The 7935-nt window shown below is 29.8% G+C and overlaps 1 protein-coding gene across 1 annotated transcript in view; it reads right to left on the bottom strand.

The window, feature by feature from the left end:
• Nucleotides 1-7935, bottom strand: part of LOC105621879 — a 103600-nt gene that overhangs the window by 92235 nt on the left and 3430 nt on the right. The gene's annotated exons all lie outside the window — the stretch shown is intronic.

The raw sequence follows: 7935 nt of genomic DNA, 5'->3' as shown, positions 1-7935 counted from the left end.
GTACGTTACCGTTACGTTAGTAAGTTAATTAAGTTAGTACGTACGACCGACCGTACTACCGTACCGTACGGTCCGGTCGGTACGGTAGTAGTAGTACTACTACTCTCTCTCTCTCTCCTCCTCTTCTTCTCTCTCTCTCTCTCTCTCTCTCTCTCTCTCTCTCTCTCTCTCTCTCTCTCTCTCTGCCTCGAGAGTAACAAACTTCTTTTCTTTACCTCTCTCTTTATATGTTCTCATCTTCGTTCAGCTTGATCCATTATAAAATAGTAGTATATTTCCCCGCTATGAGTATCCTTGAATCGAAACCTCGGTGAAGGGGATGAGAAGAGAGACTCGAGAGATTCAACAGAGACAAATAATTTGCATGGTACACTCTATCTACACCGCGTCGAATTTTATCTCGACAAACTTGACCTTCCGAGATTTCAACCTTTTTTCCGTCAGATAAAAATTTAATGAAGATCTCCAGTATTTTTTTTATCTCTAATACCACAATGATAAATTTTTCTCAGAATTTCTGTACAAATTGGAACACTTTAAAAATTCTGAGAAAGTCTTTTCTTAGAATTTTTTATATATATGAATTTTGAAATACTCTAAGCTTTTTCAAGATAATTGGTAATTGATAATTTCTGAAAAAAATACCTTAAAAACATTTTCAGATTTCATAAAAGATTTCATTAAAATTATAGAACGAAAAATAAAGAATAAAGATCTTAGAATAGGGTTGTCACAAATTCCTCATTCTGAAATTCCATAATGTTTCCCTGTTTTCCAGACAAATTTTCATAATTTTTTTCTGATGTTTTCAATAATTAATATTTTGGAATATTTTGTATTTTCGTCCAGATTTGGAAATCGTCAAATATTTCATTGAGAAAACAATTTAAATGACTATTATTGATTATTGAGGCAATTAACATATCAATGTAAATGACTACTAATTAATTACTTACTGACACTGTTTAAATTTAATTGATAAGTAAGTAGTATTCCGAAAATGTAGGCATATTAAACTTTTTTAAAACCAAAAATTTTTTTTTTCCAGACAATTTTGCAAAATTCTTTGACATTTTCTTAATTTTCCTGACTGTTTTAAATTTTTCCCTGAATTCTAGTTTTGTTGTAACTGTATAGAACATCTCAGAATTTCATATATATATATATATGAAGAATTCTAGAAAAGATGTTCTCGGGACTTTTGAATAGTGTTCCAATTTGTTTAAAAAATCTGACAGATTTTCTAAAAAATTATAAAATTATAAATTATAAAATTAATCAGAAATTCTAATTTATTAAAAAATTCTAAAAAATTATATGAAAAATTTTACAGAAAAATTTTTACCAAGAGAGAAAGTAATGCAGATTCTGTCCGCACTGAGAGAAAAATGTTTTGTATTTGTAACTATAATTATATATTACTATATTTATGATTACTGCTATAATAATAATAATAATAACTATGTATATAGTTGGTACTATGTATATAACTATGTATATAGTTAACCTAAAATGATTATAATTATAGTTATTACCATCATAAAATAGTCAAATTTACTTTTATTAATAATAATACTATTTAATAAAAATGATTCAAGTGACTATAAACTTTTATGATAATTTCAACTATTTTATGGCTGTAATATATAATTATAGTCATTTTAGGTTGCCCCAACTATATACATTTGTTGCTAAAATTGTATACGTAGTTACTGTTATTATTATTATAGCAATAATAATTATAATTACATTGTCAAAAATGTTCTTAAATTAGTTAGTGTTCATTAACTTTTAAGTTGCACAATTTGAACTTAATTTCATGACATTATATTAAATTTAATGTATTTATAACTAAAAAAGTACATTTGTGTACATAAAATTTAATGTATTTTTCATGAAAATTTATGAAATTTAATGTACACATTCATTACATTTAAGTAACTATTTATAACTTAATTTTCAGTTAAATCATTCATTACTTTTAATTTCATAACCATGAGTTTCATTTACATGTAAAGGTGGTTACATTTCTAACAGTGTATAGTAATTATAATTAACAAATACAAAACATTTTTCTCTCTTGTCGATAATTTCACGTGATAGGGCTTATCGCGACTTCGAGATTTATAGTTATTGGCTATTGTTCGCAGCAAAATTGTTGATTAACAATTAAGTAACGTCCAGAATGGAGCGTTCGAATAATGGAACGTTTGATAGATAACGGTGGTTCCGTTGCATCACCAGCACCACCCGAAGCGGCCGCGCCGCGACGTTCCCCGGGATCGATTCCGTCACGTCACGTGCGCATCACGGTTTTGAAGCGTCACGGTTTTTATTGCAATATTTACATCCTGATTTCGTCAACGCAGGCGTTTTATCTCGCGTCCGATGCAAAACACCCCATGCGAGCGAGAGCGCGCCGCGACCAGCGAAATATTTACCTTGCAATTCGGACATGTAATAACTCCGGATATTCCCGCAGCTCGCGCAGACAGATGCACCGCGAGTTCAGTCCGTTTATGCATTCCACCCCTTGTTTGATTTCCACCAGAATATTTTACGCCAATGACCTGCCCTCGCCCCCTCTGCGCGAGTTTTTTCGATAAATCGAGTGAGCAACCAGTCGAAAAAATCGCATGCATGACGATGTCAAATATGTATCGAGTTTTAAAAAATAATTTGGAACTTAAAAGATATAGATAGTATTCACGCCAGACTGACAAATGTCGGTAAAAAAATGTCTAATCGACACTGGTCGACAAACTAACAGGAAAATAGTTAACCTATAAAGATTCTTTTTACATCCCTTTTTACACTCCAGAGACGAGAAAAATGAATTGTTACAACATGAATAGTGTTTACTTTCTTTTTTGGACATGTTTTCTTTCTTTTTTTTTTTATTAACTATTCTTTCCGAACTTTTAAATATGCAATTCCATCAAAAACTCGCAATAACGAAGCATTGTATTAATTCAAATTTTAATTTTTCTAGAAATATTATACTATCAGAATTAATGCTGTTCAATATTTGTTTCTATTATTGTTTTCAGAAAATTACGAAAATTCATATCCAGAATGTCAATAAATTAAAGATTCTCAGATATCAATAAATTAAAAAAGGAGCAATAATATTGTTACAATAATGATTTTAATAAAAGTGGAAAAACATCCCAGGCGATCATTTAAGTAAAAAAAAAATAAAGTGACTATTCTCTGGTCAATCATGTTAGGACACAGATCGTTTTGGTGAGGCAAATGATTTTTGCATAAATTGATTCCTTCTATCTTTATATAAAGACGTTTATATTAAGACGAAATCATCAAAAATTAAATATTTGAAATTATATTTTAATCTTCATGTAATGCTGGAATATATTATGAAAGATATTCCGTAAAACATTCACTATTTTAATGCTTTTCTGCGTGAAATAATTAAAACAATCAGTGTGTATGTAAAAAAAACATAAATGTGTAGAAAATACAAGCAAATCTGTATCATCAAAATCAATGGAAATCGTTTATTCTGACAAAAAAATTTTGATGATTCAATTTTTTTACTCAGTTTGATGAGTATTTATCTGCCTCTAAAAGCTCTAAAATTTTGTTTTTAATTTTTCATATTTAGATGCACATGCATGTTTATAAAAGCATAAACATTTATATTTTTATTGAAAAAATACGCGCCAAAAAACAAAAAATATGTATTTAATTTGAATAAATAAAAAAGTACAATTAAAGATAAACGATAAACAAAGATCTCCATCTTTTTAATTTAAAATTTTCATTTATTTTTATAATATTTTTATTGTGTTTTGTCAGTATACGACGTTCAATTCGAATATGTTGATAACGAAAAATATGAACGACACTTAAAATAATAATAATATCGAAAGCGATCAAAACGATCACGCCGGATTTCCCTTCCCTCGAATCGGCCGTAAAACTTCGACATTTTTTCAGGATGAGAAATCGAAACACAAATAATTTCACAGTAAATTGCCGGATTTGTTTCCCACATGAATACCGCACAATTGCAGGATTTACGGTGCTCTCGATGATCAATCGGCCATTTCTCTTTCCCCCTTTTTTACTTCGTTTATGTCAATTCGCGTCAAATTATATGCAACGCTCGTTGTCGTAATATTTATTACAAGTCAAAAGTTATGACGTCTAAGCATTCGTTGCAAATCAGGGGAGTTATAATAACACTAAAATAAATCAAATTTTAGGAAGACGTTTTATTAAAACGTTGTTACGGTCGATGAATCTCGTCATAGACCACCTTGATTAATGCAAGAAATATTTAAATCACGCATCCACTCTCTGATTATACGTTAATGTTTAATGCATGTTTCGAGATAAACTACGGCCATTCCTTAATAAATCGCGATACTCTGTAAGTTCCTTTAAAAATTAAAATCATTTTCATAATCGTGTAAGAGAGCCACTTGAGATATATATATATATATACGTGTATATCTAATATTTTGAATTCGCAAGGTGATTCATAATTTGTAATGTATCTATATAATTATAAGAAAAAAAAAGAGAAGCAATCTCTTCGTGTACAAATACAATAAAACTTTCTTACAACTGTTATTAAAAAATGCACGTTAAATTATTATTACATATAGAAATCTTCTTTCACATTTCGATCGCGTTTTAATTCCCTCCAAACGTAGAATGTTTCTTCGCCAGTCGTAAATCAGACAGAAAGAGAGAAAGAGAGAGAGACGCAAATCACTTTATTAAAAAAGGGAGAAAAAGAAGGAAAAGAAACGCAGATATCAGGGATCGCGCGCGCTTATTGCGCCGAATAGCGCCATATTGCGACATGCTAATGAATTTTTTCCTCCGACGGCAGAGACGAAAAAAAATTAATTCACCGCGGGTGCATCCTCCGTGGAGAGGGAAACTAAAAAAGAAAAGAGAGAGAAAGAGATATATATATATATATATATATATATATTAAAAATTAATCCTCTCAGCCGTTAAGGATTCCGAGGTTGTCCGAGGGCGACAAGTGGTCGTAATGAACGCTCTAATGAACATACATAACGAGCACGACCTCGTTAAGCCACGTGAATCTGCCGATCATTAACACGTATCCTCCTTTTTAACTATTACCAGCGACAAAGGGGAGGGAATCTCGTAAGGCCGATATATCGTGGAAACGAAATGAAAGACATTTCGTCCCTCGACGTTTTTCGAACGTGCCAGTGTGATTTCGCGAGCCAGTGATCAAAATATCGATCTGAAGATTCGCGAGGAAAAGTCTCCTGTAGGAGAGGAGTATAAAACAAGGAGTATAAAACATCTCTCAACAAACTCACAGAAGTGTAAACGAAGTTTCTGAATCTTTCAAGCTGAACTTTATCGCGGAATTGTGCACCGAGAAAGAAGACGAAATTATAATAAACAGAAAAAAAGCGGAGAAGAAAGAGTCAGGTGCTAATATTAAGTGGTTGCTTAAAATACGAATTTCTACTGCATTGATGTTTGCGCACGAAAATATTGATACTAAAAATGTTGGGGGGGGGTTCATTCCTGAGGAGAACGACGTAGATCGTAATGAGTGAATTCGTATTTAAGGATGTATCAAAATTCATTATTTTACAAATAAATCTTTATACTTGTATACTTTTACATTTATATTTATATTTTATTTTCGTATTAATATCTGTAATTTAATTAAATCACATGCATATGAAAAAAATGTGTTTATAATATTTTATTAAATATATTTTCATAATTTATTTACTTTATTAATTATTTTTATTATTATAATACTAAAATTTAAACCACAATGACGAAAGCTCAATTTTTTTTATATAAATTCTTCAAGTGTTCACAATAATTTATGCAAAGTTTCATTGAGATGCAGATATTAATTGTTCTACAAAAAATATATACCATAAATTTTTTTTTATTTACAGAACAACTAACCTTTTATGTTGCAATAAAACGTTACATGAATCATCTTGAATACTTAAAATATTAGTAGTGTGATTTAGTTTTAAGGGTTCTTTTTTTCAAAAACTGATTTATTTATAGATAAACAAGATAATGAGCGAATCCTTAATAAAAATATTTTCCATTTTCGTACTTTACAACTTTTTCCCATCTCTCTGGCAAGGATCGATTTAATTTTTCAACAAATTTTCGCACTTTTTCGAAATTATGAAAGTGTGTATCCTCTAGAGTATGTTGCATCAACGGAACAAGTGATAGTCAACGAGAACAATGTCTGGAGAATACGCGGGGTGCGATAAGACTTCCCATTGCAGCTCTAGTAACGTTTGCTTCACTGATAATGCAACATGAGCATTGTCATTGAAGAAATTGCCACTTTTGAATCGCCTAAACCAATATTCACATGTCTTAATTGATGGGGGCAACAGCACCATAAGTTTCTGTATGACCTTCAGTCATCGAGGTTTTCTTCTGATTAAAAAACAGAAGTAAATATCGAAAATGGAGGAAGCTCCATTTTTTAAATGATGTGAACTATGGATGCATCAAAATTGTAAAATTACCGGATATCGGATATCCAAAAAGAATGTAACATCGGATATCCGGAACAATGTCTTCTAAAAAAAAAAAAAATTGTAGAAAAAAAAATTATAATTTTGCAACAATATATGTATAAGATATTATAGCATTACGAGTATATGCATTTTTATAAAACATTTATATAATAAAAAATCAACAATTTAATGATATAAAATTTCAACCAGATATATTCCCGGATATTAAATATCCGACTATCCGGTCGGATAATAAAAAGTAATGGATACCGATGGTAATGGATTCTTTTCGAATATCCGGGGCATTTCTAATATAAACACGATGTTTACTGCATCTACTGTTAGTAAATGTGACTAAAATATACATGGAGTACCATTAAGGAAGTTCTCTACTTCTTAGTTAATATACAGTTTATTCATAATAATACAATTAAAATGGAATAAAAAGATTATTGACAATATCTTATGCCATTATACATAATTATTGTTTAATTCTATACCTTACTAAATATTTCCAAAATGACAAAATAAAAAGTTATAAGATGCTCATTTGATGTATACGCATCGTCCATTTGACATTCAAGCTTTTTTCATTAAAGAATATAAATTTCTTGTAAACTGTATGGTCAGTTTAAATCAAACTTTACAAGAACAAACTTAAGGATTTACTTTATAATTATAACGATTTTTAAATTGCTGTCTTACACGCAAGTGTTTTAATTTAAAAGAGAATAATTATAGAATAAGATTATACTTGTAATGTAAAATTCTATAACTTTAGAATTAAATAAATGATACGGTAAAAGTCAATGAAATTTTTTCTAGATATTATTGATATTATTAATATTTGTTACATGTATATTATAGACTTGTCTTATATTTCATCAAACGAGAACCTCCTTAAAGCAATAGGAAATAATAACTGTAATTGAAATGTCTTTGACAACGCTAATATTAGTGCCAGCTCTTGCAAAACCCACAAAACTAAATCACACTCCTAATATATCCGTATAAAAAAATTGAAATTTTTATCATTATTTTTTAAATACATTTCCATTAGAGCACAGATAAAAAAATATTACTTTGTGCGAAAGAATTTTTTTATCTAGATTTTCTCTCTCCCTCCTCTCCTTTATTATTTTTAAATGCAATCTAAAATGACGTGTAATTTTTTCATTATTTTGAAAATATGTATAATACATCCTTAAAGTTTCACATTGATGCCTTTATTCTATATATTATTTTCCAAATTTGTAATAACCATTATGCCTAAAACGGGTATATACATATGTTAAGTGGCAAATTAACTTATTCATTATTGATTTTATAAAATTAATTAATCTCTCACACACACACACGCACACACACACACACACACACACACACACACACACACACACACACACAC

Source organism: Atta cephalotes (assembly GCF_000143395.1).
Source record: "Atta cephalotes unplaced genomic scaffold scaffold00038, whole genome shotgun sequence".
In the NCBI taxonomy this organism is placed as follows: domain Eukaryota; kingdom Metazoa; phylum Arthropoda; class Insecta; order Hymenoptera; family Formicidae; genus Atta; species Atta cephalotes.
This window is presented reverse-complemented; position numbering and strand designations above follow the sequence as displayed.